This window comes from Python bivittatus, unplaced genomic scaffold (assembly GCF_059951505.1).
Source record: "Python bivittatus isolate LINGU-HERP-01145 unplaced genomic scaffold, Pbiv_v1 ctg000410_np1212, whole genome shotgun sequence".
NCBI lineage: Eukaryota > Metazoa > Chordata > Lepidosauria > Squamata > Pythonidae > Python > Python bivittatus.
In genome coordinates, this window is record NW_028277067.1 from 3,687,535 (window position 1) to 3,701,699 (window position 14,165).

Genomic DNA, 14,165 nt, shown 5'->3' on the forward strand with positions numbered 1-14,165 from the left:
TAGTGTGGATTTTTGCAGATCCACAATTTTTAGAGTTTCCAGATATGGTAACTCTATTTTATATGGCTTTCCTTTTGCACAACTATTTAAGCTAAATTGAATCTTTCCCCAGTTTTGCTTGGATTTTGGCTGTCGCTGTTCCCTTCCCTCTATTAAAAATCATATCTTTGAGCAGAGACTTTATTTATAGATTTCTTCATAATTTAACAAAGGTAAAAAGTAAAGTCTCCTTCAAGTCAAGCTCAACTGATAGGGACTTCATGGGCACATCCATGCAGTTTTCTGGGTGATATCCAACTTCTGGGAGGTTTCTTGATTTTTTAGCCTGGACTATATATCCTGGGTGTTCCCCAGAGGACTTTGATCCAAGTACTACTAACCTAAGCCTGGCCCTGCTTAACTTCTGAATCCAGATAAGATCATCCAATGTTTAGGGGCATCTGCAGGGGTGGTTAATATCAAAATGGCAGGCACGATCAGATGATTGAAGCCTTGCCCCTTTTAATGTGCATCTATGAGGGTGACACATGTTAAAAAGGAACATGACCAAAGGTGACTTTGGTCATTTAATTGCATCCACCATTTTGAATGCTGACCACCCTGTAGATGGCCCTGCAGGTGCTGCCATCTGATGAGGCAATTTAACAAAAAACACCCCTATTTTACTGTCAGATTAATAGTACTGATACTTATGTAACCCTTTTAGAGTGTTCAGTGGGCAGAAGCAGCCTTACACAAGCCATTTTTGCTTCTTTCAACATTAATTCTTGCAACAGTGGGTAGACCACATTCTACCCACTACTTTTCTACCAGCATTTGTGCAGCTTAATTTTCTCTGTCTGTAGTAAAGCTTCTACACATATTCATCTACTTGCTCTAGTTTTTCATCACATATGTAAAATCTGCAGCCATTTTCCATGTCAAACACAACTTTCTTTGGTAGTTCAGATTTCAGATCCATACTCCTTGTTGGATCATACAAACTTTCCAACATTTGTTGCAATTCATTTGGTTTTCAGCCAACAAGGCCTTGCCCATGTAGAAAAGTATCTGTACATTGACAGCCTCAGCTAATGCAATTCACAAGCATTTCATTGCTTTTGTCCATAATAGTATTAAACAGTCAAGTCACACATCCTTGTCTTACTCCATGTTCAGTGTTAGACCATTTTCTAACCCTTCCATTTATTCTCACACATGCTTTCGTTGCATCATATATTGCTCTTACTGCATTCAACAACCAGCATTCATATTCACACAAAACATTCCACCATTCAAGATTGTTTACTTTATCATAAGCTTTATCTAAAATAGCTAACCTATAATAAACTTTGTCACATTTACATCTATTTCAATTACTTTCTGAAAAACAAAAATCCTGCCTACATATTCCCTGCCTGGTATAAAGCCACACTGCACTTCCCAAAATGTGCTCACCATCATCTCTTATACTCATTCAGTCAGAATTCTGCCAAATACTTTTTCAGACACATTAACACACAAATCCTCTGTAGTTTTTGCATTTAGTCTTGCTATCTTTTTCTTTGTATACAGGAACAATAACAGCATTGTTCAAGTTATCAAGTATAGATGTAGTTCTCACACATACCTTAAACAGGACAGAGAAGTATTGGCAGTAGTACTGACAGGATAAAAACCCCTCTCCCTCCCCCATTCAATAAAATGAGCAGGAAGGCTCCCAAAATACCAGGCCATCTTTGTTTAGAAGTACCTGAACATAAAGAGACAGAAAAATACCCCAACCATTAGTAAATCCAGGGTAACCTTATCTAACAGCACCAGTGAACATTGTGAGCAAATAATGGAGATTATATATAGAATATATATGAATTCATCCTTCAGTCAGTTCAGAAAATTTATTTCCCCCAAAGGCAATTCATAATAGATAACACACTGTTCCCTTTTGTTAAACATTTAAACTCTACTTCTATTTTTCAGGTAAGTTATATGCACAATGATAAAAAATACAGGTACCATGGTGATGCTCAATTTTTAAAACTTACCTAAGAATAACTATATATCTAAAACACGAACACATGCACAGAGATAAAATAGTCTACTACTAAAATGATTTGGTTTGAACTGAAAGAACTCCAAAACTGCACTGAATGCTTTGGTTCCTATGTCTTAGACATTTCAAAACACTTATAATAATGATTCTGAATATTACAAGCTGACAGCATCACCACTCCAGCGTCTGAAGAAAGACAAACCAAACTGGTTCCCTCAGGTGACTGGAAAAATGATGAAACTGTATTAAAAAAAAAAAACAACCACAGTCCAGCAGAAAAGTGGGTAGTTCAGGGAAAGAAAAGTAGTAATTAAAAAAAATCCTGCTGGGTTTTAAAGTGGGGATAGTTTGCATATGGAGCATTTCAACTATTGCCTAATAAGGAAAACCTGCTATAATGAAACTGCTGCAGATATTAGTCAGGAAAAGCTGGGACAATTTAGGGAGGGGGTATCCCTGCCTCGTGAATTAATTAAATAAAATAATGAAAAACCCCTTCACCCATCCTCACAAAATGTGATGGTCTTGTCCTTGGTAGAATTCATCAAACAAATGAATCATCATTTTCTGGGAATCCTCTGGCTCTGGGTTCCTGCTTCAAGTAGGGGGTTGGCCTGAATGGCGGAACATTTTTCCTATTATAAAACTGGGCAATCACTAAAGTTATCAGAGGATCAATTGAGGAGACTCTAAGATTCTCCCATGTCTTGGAGATGGCTATCTGACTTGCAGGAAGGTCTTCACTATAATGGTATCAGTTCACCTGAATGTATTCTCTCATAGATTAGGGAAGTACCAGCCTTTTATTCAGAATTTCCATATGTGGATGTTGCACATGGATGTTTACATATATGTATATCAATTAAAGTTTTGAACAAAGTATGATTGTGTTTTATTATTACATGAAACATATTATTACATTATCTTATTAAAGGTATGTATACGCTACTTCAAGTTGTCTTTCAAGGTGCAAAGTGGGTGGCATAAAAACAGATTAAATAACTAAGGTTCTCCCCAGTTTTGTTGATTCTATATCTGCCTTTGCAATTCTGGCTAAAGAGAGGCATTGTGGCTTTAAGAGCCAGAAAAGTTAGAGTGAGTACCTTTTTATGTTAATGTGTGGCAACCAGATCTCACCTGAGTGATGTAGTGCATCTTCAAATATCAAGTTATGCCTACAGCTTAGTCATTAAAGTGAACTTCTGCAAATGTTAGTTAAGCATGTAACTATTCTAGTGGAGTATATTAATTGGTGTGTAATTGAAATATGTGCATACATGCACATACTGTTGTTTTTTTAAACTGGATATTTAGGAAATTTATTTATTTTATTCTGGTGCCCAAATTAAGATAAATATACATTTCTTTTACTAAGTACACCAATTAAGGCGAGTGACACCAACATTTGATTCTGTTCCTCCCTGAGAGATATTTTGCTTCTGAACATTTAGCTGTTGTGATCAGGAAGAACAACAATATCCAGATTTTGGTAAACTTCTCTTCTAATAATCTTTCTGAATCTATATCATCTGTTAATTCCTTTTTAGCATCCTTTTAAATGTGACTGCATCTTGCAAATTCTCTGCATTACTGTTATTGTATGACGGAGTAAGCAACTAAGTTCACACATTAAATGAAGGTGTAGTATGTTAATTTGGTTTAAACTGTATATTGTGTAAAGCCAGAAACAATAAATTGTAAAATGCAGTTATCCAGTTATTCAGTAATTGATAACAATAGAGGCAAATATGTGTAGCTCAGGGTTGAACTGTGGAATCCTTGGGGTTCTTTGAGCTTGGTTCTTTTCTTGCAAATGTTTCATTACCTGGCTAGGTAACATCTTCAGTGCTAGAATGGGATGGGGTTTGCTCTCTGTTTAAATACTGTGGCATGCCCTGCCAGTGTTGGCGGGGGTGGGGTTTTTGTTTTGTTCCTCTGGTAGTTCCTTGATTAGGGTATTGTTCACTGCTTGATTGTGTGCCTGGTGGTAACCTCTGCTTATCTGGGTGATGATTGCTGGTGAGGAGACGTTCTGGTCTTTTGTTTTCTTTTCTATTGTCTCTTTTGAATAGTGTGTAGATGCTGTTTATCTCTATGTGTCTGTTGATTGCTGCCTTGTCTGAATACCAAGCTTCCAAGAATTCCCTTGCATTTTTGGATTTAGCATGGTCGAAATCCAATTTAGTAATTGATAAATTCAGTTTTCCATGATTAATCAACAAACCATAGCTTAGACCTGTGCATGAACCCAGCTAGTCATTCCAAAACTGATGCTTAAGTAATACTTTTTATTAATGAATCCAAATATATAAAAAATATATCTTACAGGACGGATTTATATAAAGTAGAATGCACAAAGATGTAGCACACTTTGTTAGGTATTATATATTTAGGTAAGAAAATATATAAAAGTTGCTCTTCTGTTTTTAGGAACACATAACTTGCAAGTTTCGTATAACTGATGATGTTACCTAGTTGGATAATGAAATGTCTGCAAGCAAGCGACCAAGTACTCCACATTTTGTATATCTGCCATACACATACAGTATGTTCCTATGAAGATAAGAAAAAAAAATAAAGCAAATCATGACAATTTTCTTCTTGCAAACTTCCAAGAGCTATCCAATTGACTACTGTGCGCTACCGAACACTGAATCTTGGTTTGAACTAGCTTTTCATATATATGCTTTTCATATATTCTTTATCAAGGTTGCATTTCTAACTAGGCAGTGCACTCCATTAGTCTTCCATCTTGATAACCATGCATAGGATTCCGTTGTAAAAATATCATCTGTGTTTAGTCAACATAGCATTGTGAATCATTATGTCACATCCCCTGCCCTCTGAAATAGGTGCCTACTCTCCCGAGGTTCCACAAAGCCCTTAAGGCCTGGCTCTGTTCCCAGGCCTGGAGAAAGTGTGTTTGCAGAGGCTGTTTTTTTAATTGTTATGGCTGCTTTCTGGTCTGGGCTATATGTTTTGTTGTCATGTTTTAAATCGTTATAATTATATATTTTAATGTTGGAAGCTGTGCAGAGTCTTGGAGTCGGCAACCATAATAAACCTTAATAATAAATAAATAATAAACCAGCAATGGTGGTCCCAGTGGTGATCAACACACTGGTGCCATATCAAAAAACCCTGGACAGCACTTAGGAAATCTGTGCATTGACAACATTTCCATCTGTCAATTACAAAAGGCCACACTGCTTGGATCCGCACATACGCTACGCCGATGCATTACATCATCCTAGGTTCTTGGAAAGAACTCAATGCGAATGAAGGCCAACACCAGCTAAAGAACTGGCAGCTGTGATTTCATGTTGTTCTGTATATAATAGTAATAATAATAATGTGCTCAGAGGTACACCTGAAATTAAGGCAAAAGCAGAAGCTGTCCAAGAAGCTGACAGCCCTACACTTGCTTTTTAAATATATTGTTTGTCACCTTGGCCTTGTCTCACTTTGTGTTTTAAACTAGTAATTAGGCTTATCAGAGGGTGGGAGTGATTTTTAAATCTGAAACAATTAACCTAGATTAAATCAGATGAAACTTTTCTGTTATCTCTCTTTTGAAATACTCATGTGACATTTCCTTGTTCCTGCCCACTGATTTTTCTCTCTGCCTGATTTGTACTTTATTTTTGTGAGCTGCTGTCATCTTTGTAAGGCATATTCATATACCACCTTGTGCATGTATGTGCTTACAGAGCTGATGTAAAGTTCTGGACAGAGGGAATTCTAAATGAAAAAAATGGTGAAAAATCTCTTCTGCCAAACAGCACAGTGCCTTCCCTCCCCCACTGTTATCCAGTCCTCATTTGGCCTCTTTTGGAAGGTCACCAGCAGTCTGACATGTGTGACTGCACACCCTTCCAGAACTTGCCCAGAGCAAGAGCAGCAGCTTATACTGAGTCAAACCACCATTAAGCCATCTTGTTGTAATTCACTTTCCTGGAGCTTTACAATACTACCACCCTCCCTCTATTACATTCCTTTCCCCAGGCTTAAACGGAAAAGATCAGTCTCCTCCCTCCTCCCTTTTCTTTTTAATCTCTCCCCATTTCTTTTCCTCTCACATTCTGTTGCTTAATATTGACAGATCCAAGTTCCAAAAAAGAGACAATCTAATGCAGAGCTACCTGACAAGGATCAGGACAGGTAACTAAGCAGTGCTGAGCTGAACTGGGGAATGCAATTTTCCCCACGGGCTCCCTGTTACCCACAATGTTTTGGGTATAAAGGTGTGCAGAAGTGGATGTGTCATTATGGTCAAGGCAATCAGAATCAAGTTACATTTTCATATTCATTTACATGCACATGTTATGGTTGTACATTTATATGAAAGCCAAACTCAAGAAGCATAGTGACCTCTTGGTGTGGTGGGAGGAAACACTAGCATTAACGGCCTTGAGAACAATGCTGACAGGAATGTGAACTCCTGATAAGATCAACCTTGCCAGTAAATTAAAAAAGGGATGAGTGAAACTAAGGGTAAACTACAATGTGAGGGTAGATGGGGTTCTGCAAGTATGAGGGAAGTCAATCTAGGAGAAGGAACTCCTAAATCAAATCTGGAAGAAGGCAATGGCAAATCAGTACTGTTACTAAGAAAACTAGCTATAATATTTAGATGAATTTAGATACTGGATGATGAAACCCTAAGTTAGAAGTTACTTGTTGCTAGAGGAGAGTATCAGATTTCCACAAATAAATCTAGCCAGAACAAAACCAGGCAGAAATCTGGTTATTGATAGTGCCAGCATTAAAAGAGGGCTTCCTCATTTCCTAAGGATACATACAATTGGATCATGGAATGTATGAACCAAAAAAAGAAAATTGAATTAGTCAAAGCAGAAATTAAACATAATAAATTGAATGTTTATAAGTGAATTTAGGTGGACCAGAATAGGCCACTTTAAATTAGATGATTACCTGCCATGCTATTTAGTGTATGAGATAAGACAAAGAAATAAAGAGGGCATGGTACTCAGAAATGACAGTGCTAAATATATGTTTGGTATAACAGGATAATATCTGTTAGTGGCTATCCAATGATATCAATTTTATACAACTGGATGCACACACTAGGAATGTGCATACTTCAAAAATGATGCAAAATAAGTTATTTGGACCTCATGAGAGCACATTACTTCTCTTCCATTCCTTAAACCACACACAACTTTTTTCAGGCTTCTGCATGAGCCTGAAAAATATGTATGTGCTTTAATGAATAGCAAAGAGCTATGCTTGTGCTTCTGTAATATTTGAAGCAGTTCTTCTGAACTATGTTTGAAGTATGCACAATCCTAGCACCCATTACAAGTGCAAGACGTTGAGCAATTGCAAGAAGTGAAAAATTCAACAGCTTGAAAGTACTACTAATGGGAGACTGGAATGCAAAAATGGTAGAAGAAAAGGCTGCATAAATGGTAAAACCTGGGATTACAAGATTTGGTTTGGGTAAATGTAATATAGAAGGAGATAGTTTAATAGTGTTTTTGAACTAAATGTATTGTTCATTGCCAACACCTGCTTCAAGCAACAAAAATGCAGCCTCAGTATCTAGATGTCACTAGATATAAAACATCAGGGTCAAATTCACTATATAAAAGACAACAGAGGATGGTAGAATGCAATAGATGCAGGTTATGAAACAGGCTATGAATTAATAGTGTCAAATATACAGATTAAATTAACGAGAGTAGGTGTGACAGATTTGACATGGAGGAGATACGGTTACACTAAGATCAGTGTAAGGAAGAGATGCAGTATTAAATTTATGTGTGAGAGAAACTGAAGTGATATGGGAAGATAACCATTGTAACAAAATAGCAAAAACTATTCTCAAAATTTCAGAGAAGAGAAGCTGAAAAAAACTTCACTACAAGTTATTATTAAGGCAATCAGACCTGAGTTACAAAAATCTACATGACCACTATATGACTGTCACAAGGAGTTAGTTTTCTGAATTTCTTATGTTCATTCAGGTTTTTGTAGCCCTGATCTAGCAGCCCTATGCTTACTGCAATTAAGTATAAAGGAATCAAGTGTTGTACATGTGTGTGAACCTGTTAATAAACACCAGTTCCATATGTGGCAAGTGTATATAGGGCATTCTCTACACCCAGGAAGCTCTTATAAACTACCAAAGACCCGAAGACAACCTTTCACAGTCATGAATATGATTTTATTTGATTACAAATTCGTTCTCACACTCTTTAATTGATTAAGCTACAGAACCAGTTTGGTTTGTTCTTCTTTAGAGGCTGGGAAAGTTATGCTTTCAGTTTGCAGTATCCCAACTGGTTATTCCAGATGTTTTGAAATATCTAAGTTTGTTCTTTACAACTTAAATATTTCATAACATTCAAATGCAATTTGGAATGTCTTTCAGCTAAAACTAAGTATTTCTACTTTTAGACTCTTCTACCCCTCTGTGTATGTTTGTGTGAGTATATGTGTTAACAGATATGTCTTTAAGCCATAGCTTTGCAATCTGTTAACAGTTATATATCAATGTAATGTAGATTCTACTGGGATTCCCCAGATTATGTTAGACAAATGAGCATTAAGAAACACCTATTCAAGCCTTCCCCATCCTACCATTCCTCATATATGGTAGGACTGCAACTCACAGAATTCTCAACCAGCAAGGCCTCTGAAGAAGACACTATGACTTGTGGTCCCAAAACCTTTGGGATGTAGAGCTTTCCAATGTCACAATGCAAACCCTGGCCTTTCATACTCATGTCCTGGCATTGGATGCAAGAATGTAAGCCACAGGGTTTGTATCATGACATCACAATGCATGTTTCATTACTTGTCCCCCTGGCAGATGCCTATGGCAAGAATTGATTTTTAATATGGTCTCTGGGACAGTTTCTACCCTAACAATGGGAGATCTGCAATATTCTAAACAATCTGAAATTTGTGGAACGGGCAGTCAGCTATTCAGCCTCAGGTTATGAAATGTGAATGGCATTTGTCATGTTGTGACTAGATAAAAAAAGGGCTTCACACAAGGAATTTGTGTGAGTTCAAAATTGTATAGTATGTCTGAATATATGACATTGCCTTGTTTGAAGAGATGAGCTGGCTTTTTTCTAGCTCTTCATCTGCTTATTTGAAACCAGAACAAAGCAGAGGTTTTTTGCAACAGTGAAGCTTGTCTGCAGTCCTGGAAGCTCCTGCCTCTCCCTGCCTCATGGCTTCTGGGCTCAGGGGAACCATTCCGTTTCGTCCATGTGCCGTGACATCACAAGCAAATCTTGCATTAGAATGGCATGATACTGCTTTTGTCATGTTGACATACGCTTTTGATCCTGCAGATGCCTCTGCAAAGCATATCTCAGTAAAGAATATCAACAAATACAAGAAAATCACAACAGCAAGAAAATAAGCTGAGTTCTTAGGAATATCAGAAAAATCACAGGATAAGGAACTTGAAACTACTGTTTAATATTGCTAATGTAAATTGTTTTTCATCACTTAGAATAATTTTCTCTGCTGAACCCCAGGCATAATACTGTAGAGCAATATTTCTTCATAAAATGTCAAATTCCATATTTCTGGAGTATAATTTAGCATCACATTTAGATCTTTAATTGCTATGTTCCCCCCCTGCTATAACAACAACAGTAATAATTTAGTAACATTTGTAATGAGTTGAAGCCAAAAAAAAAGACATAGATGAACATAACCAAATCATGTGAATCTGAGAACTCCTCAAATTTCTTGCAACATACTTTATATAATGTGAGTGGATTATAGTCTAGAAAAAATTACTGTGCTTGACAAGTTTGAGAGAAGAAGAAGAGCAAGAAGAGAGTAAAGAAGAGCAAGACATGAATAAATTTTCATCTGTTTCTTGTTTTGTTGACAGGCAGATCTAGTATCAGATTGTTTGCTTTTGATCATGTGAGAACTATCTTTCATGGATAGGGTGGCTACAAACAGCCACTGTATTATAGTAGTTAAAATGTTGGACTAGGGCCTGAGAATCCCTCATTTAAATCCACCTTCAGCCATGGAAGCTCACTGAGCGACTTTAGGTCAGTCATTATCCTTCAGTCCTACCTATCCCATATCTCTGCTGTAATGGAAAAATCGAAAGACAATGTGCTTTGTATGCTACTTGAACTTCTGGAGGAAAAGCAGGATATACATTTAACAAATAACAAACGCAAAATGGTGCTAAATTAGCCACAACAACTCCATAGCTTCTAGCACTATTTTTGCCCATCAAAGGCATGTGTAGACACAGCCAGGACATGAAGCAGGTTGGGAGGGACAAGTCAACCTCCACCCGTGCTATCTTAATTGTGATTAAGATGAATCTGCTTAATTCATACTTGGATGGGAGACTATCAGAAAAACCCAGGACTGTAGGCTGGACTGGGAAGACAAGAAAATATCCTGGAAGAAGGCAATGGTGAACTACTTCTACACTGTTATTAAGAAAACTACATGGACATGACAGTATAGTCTCCAGGAGTTAAGCTCAAATTAAAGACTTTATCTTTAAAGAAAAAACACACACACCCAAAATGTCAGCATATTGGCCATTGCAAAAATGGCTGGGATACTAGCCAAAATTGAAAGAGACAATGGAGAAATCAGTTTGCCAAGTCATCTGATCCACCAAGAAAAGTTAAGCAGCTTATTAGAACCATATTTTACATCTCATTTAATGGACACTTAATCATTATGGGCCACTTCAGCTAATAGGTTGATGGCACATTGACCAAGTTTCCTTGGCAATTAATGGCCCTGTTCTAACAATATATGTATAACCAAGTCAGACATATTCCCATCAAATCTTCTTACGATCACACACTATATTTGGACTACAGAGTCCCTGCCCACTTTCTCTAGGAAGTACTTAACAAAGTACTGGCAAAGTTTCATGCTTTTCCTAGCTTCTTTCTATTGGTCAGATTGTCAGTGGCAGTCATGGCTCAGTCACTACAGCCATCCAGTATTTGGGAAGCATATCCTGTTCCATTAGGCCTTGGCAGTGAGTTTTCTAATAGAGCGGTGTACTTTCTTAGCTGTTCTTTCTCTCCAATTCTTTTTCAGGGAGAACTAGGTAAGGAAAAACGGGCATCTCATTGACTTAGCATTCTGACAACACAAGTGATTTTGTAAAATTAATTTCACTCTGGGGCTAAATCTAACCTTTTAAAGTGGTTTTCTCAACTTTGGCCACTTTAAGATGTGTGGATGTCAATTCCCAGAATTCCCCAGCCAGCATGCTAGCTAGCTGGGGAATTCTGGGAGTTGAAGTCCACACAGCTTAAAGTGGCCAAGGTTGAGAAACACTGTTTTAAAGGTTAATTAACAATCAGTTGACCCATTTTGGTGCTCCCACAGTAGACTAATCCCCACACTTGAGCCAGTTAAGCATGTTGTAGGAACAAGGCTCCCATCTATCCAACTCTTGTGCATCTCCTCTCTGTGCAAATGAGAACAATGCAAAGGCTTTGCTATCTCGCCAAATTGGATTGCCTATCTGACATTGTCATTATGATACCTGTCTAGACAGCACAACTTCCTCTTGAAGTTAAAAAAAAGAAAAAAACATGGAAAACAACTTGCATTTATCAGGATCAGCAACAGTAAAGAGTTGTGGGAGTATATTTGCAAGATGTGAGTTGTTATTTGCAATCCTTTTACTCCTTTGATGTAGCAGTTTATCCTGTGATCTGAACATTGCAAACATTAATGAGGCATTAGCCAAACTATGTGCCAATTCCGTATCGCATTTAGAAGTGTAAGCATACAGTTTTTATTCTATTCAAACTGCAAATGTGGTCTGTCTTTTATCCCATTCAACAGATTTCAGGAAGTCTGGCTATTGAGAATGCTCAGCCAATCATCTCCCTGAACAAAAATGTATCTGGCAATTTTGCTAACTGTTATTATGGAAGTTTCAGCAGTTCTTCTGGCGCTGAATTTCACTTTTACAACAGTACCTTCTTTCAGAATTTCTTACAATGGCCCTGTAAGGTAGATCACAACTTCAGGTCATATTAGCTGAAATTCTGGGAGTTGGTCCTAATGTAATTATAGCAGAAGGCTGGAATCATGGCTTGCCTAAGATCACCAGAGATCTGAGTTTAAACTGAAATTGGGGATTTCATATTTTCTGCTCATAGGCATTGCATTATATTTCCCATTTTACAAATGGCCAGAAAAAGAAATAATATAGCTAAGCTATTATTCACACCAGCTCAATACTCCTTTAGCAAGATTAGTAAATTATTTTATTATTTAAAATAATTTTAGTGTTGAAATTATGTATGCAAACACCCACATACAGTTGGCCTAAGACATTTTGCTGCTTGAGATGGAGTAACAAACTTTCTTTCAAGATTCATGGTATTTAGAAGTTAAATTATTTTGATACCTAGGGAAGAAAATCTCATAGGCAAATTATTGAGTAAGCCTATCCTTGCAAGAAAACTGCCTTCCTCTGCCTGAGGGCAGAACCATCCCTGCAACCTGAGCTCCTGCTAAAAAAACAAAAAAAGAGAAACAAAGGAAATGGTAAATAGTTCATGGTCTCTTAAAAACCTAACCAATGTATCATCTCATAAACTTTTATGGATCACAGTTCATTGCATCAGATGTATATAGGGTTTTTTTCTTGGAGGAAACCCCCCCCCCCCAAACACTGGCAGGGCAAGCTACTGTATATAAACAGAGAGCAAACCCCACTCCATTCTAACACTGAAGATGTTACCCAACTGGGTAATGAAACGTTTGCAAGAAAAGAACCAAGCTCAAAGAACCCCAAGGACTCCACAGTTCAACCCTGAGCTACACATATTCTCTTCTATTGGCACTTTTTATTTCTAAAGAATGGAGTCTCCGAATCTCCCTTTCAAATGTAACTTAAGTTTTTGCATTAATTTCCCCACTGATAAAATTAACGACAACTTTAAAATGATAGAAAAAAGGTTTTTAAAAACCCTAAAACGAATTGTCCCCGGTTTTCCCGCCCCCTACCGCCCCGTTTTCACACGAGATGAAAGTCGGAAGCCACGTATTAAAAAACTGCAACTCCCATCAAGCTTTGCAACACTCTCCCGCTCCACCCCCAAGCATGCGGTGTTCTGCCCACGGGAGGTGAGCCAATGGGAGAAGTCAGGCATTGCTCAGGCAAGCAGCACGTGGAGAAAATGCTGCCCTATGGCAGGGCTGGAAGTGCATCTAGCCATATGAGAAGAGGCAGAGGAGGCGGCGGCGGCGGCGGCAGAAAAAGACGAAGGGGAGAGCAGCCGGAAGACTTGGACAAAGGCAGCAGGAGCTGCTTCAGAGTTAGCAAAGGCCAGGCCGGCGAAGGGCAAGGCGTTTTAACCCTAAGGTAAGCGGGGAGGGGGGCGACTTGGGAAGCCCTGTATTCCTTTCTTTTAAGCGCTTTCCTTAACTACGTCTTTCACGTGGAGGTGTTGGGAGATACATGCATCCCTCGGGCTGTTAAGGACCTTTTAACAAGGCACTTTTCTGATTGATTATCGTCGTTCGAGCAGTCCCCTTCCCTCCTAGCAAAGGGATCAAACGAACCCAGTTGTACTATAAGTGCCCGGTCGCTGGTTAGAACCGGTACCTGTTTACTTTTTGTTTACAACTCCGCGTACCGGATAGTGTTACGTAGATAAATAGCTACTGTTGCATTACATGTATTCAGCATCAAAAGTGCACCATTACTTTGGCAAGTGTATCTGTGGACTGTGAAACAAGTGGACAACCCTCCCCCCCTTTTAACCCACAGGAGTGGCAATCTGTATTAGTTGAGCAAAATGCTACATAAATCACTGGTGATCTCTCTCCTAGCAACTTTTGATAAGTTGTTAATATAGGAAAGTCACAAGGCAGGGGGAGAGCGAGAAAGAAGGGATCTAGAATAGTTTTAACCTCCGTCCCTCTTGTACATAGGAAGGGAGAAAAACACACCCCTGCTTCAGGAGTCGATGGAGTCATTTTTCCCTTTTCCTCAGTTTGGGAACTTGTGAATCATCTGTTGAGACGGATATAAATTTGGGATTGAGAACAGAAACTACTTTCTCGCACACACCTTTAAATCTGTAGACTTCCCAACCACGAGACATGGTGTTGATAGATCTTT

At 38.2% G+C, this 14,165-nt stretch overlaps 1 protein-coding gene across 2 annotated transcripts in view; it reads left to right on the top strand.

Annotated features, from left to right (window-relative positions):
- The first annotated feature begins 13,266 nt into the window (after positions 1-13,266).
- ACLY (ATP citrate lyase) overlaps positions 13,267-14,165 on the top strand; it is a 58,732-nt gene continuing 57,833 nt past the window's right edge. For both annotated transcript variants that reach the window (XM_088143376.1, XM_088143377.1), the window contains exon 1: positions 13,267-13,403. The gene's annotated coding sequence lies outside the window, so the exon portion shown is untranslated. The remainder of the gene's footprint in view (positions 13,404-14,165) is intronic.